A 362-nucleotide genomic window follows, 5' to 3' on the forward strand; every position below is an offset into this window, starting at 1 on the left:
TCTCTTTCTTCCTTTCCCTTGCACACTTCCGGCTCGTAACTAACGACAAGGAGTCTTCTTGCAACGTTGATAATAATCTGAAATGCAAAATTTAATGAGGATATTCTTGCATCTTCAACGCGAAGGTGCAAGAATACATTTCACTAATATTTCTGAAAATGTCATTCTAGCGCCGAAGTGCATTTTGCAATCGCGAAAACACAAGTGAAAGTCGCAGTTGTTGCAAGGAATAACGCAAAATATGATTTCACATATTGATGTAGTCAGCTCTGCAACGTGAAAACCTAATTATTTGGGGTTTTGCAAACTTGATTTCGTTGATTCGTCAAACGTCGACATATTGGCAACATTTGCGTTCCGTT

General features: G+C 38.7%; 1 protein-coding gene across 1 annotated transcript in view; it reads right to left on the bottom strand.

Annotated features, from left to right (window-relative positions):
* The window catches only part of LOC119592333 (CD109 antigen-like), a 56360-nt gene that overhangs the window by 42533 nt on the left and 13465 nt on the right, over positions 1-362 (bottom strand). The window lies entirely within an intron of this gene.

The sequence above is a fragment of the Penaeus monodon genome, chromosome 30 (assembly GCF_015228065.2).
Source record: "Penaeus monodon isolate SGIC_2016 chromosome 30, NSTDA_Pmon_1, whole genome shotgun sequence".
Classification (NCBI taxonomy): domain Eukaryota; kingdom Metazoa; phylum Arthropoda; class Malacostraca; order Decapoda; family Penaeidae; genus Penaeus; species Penaeus monodon.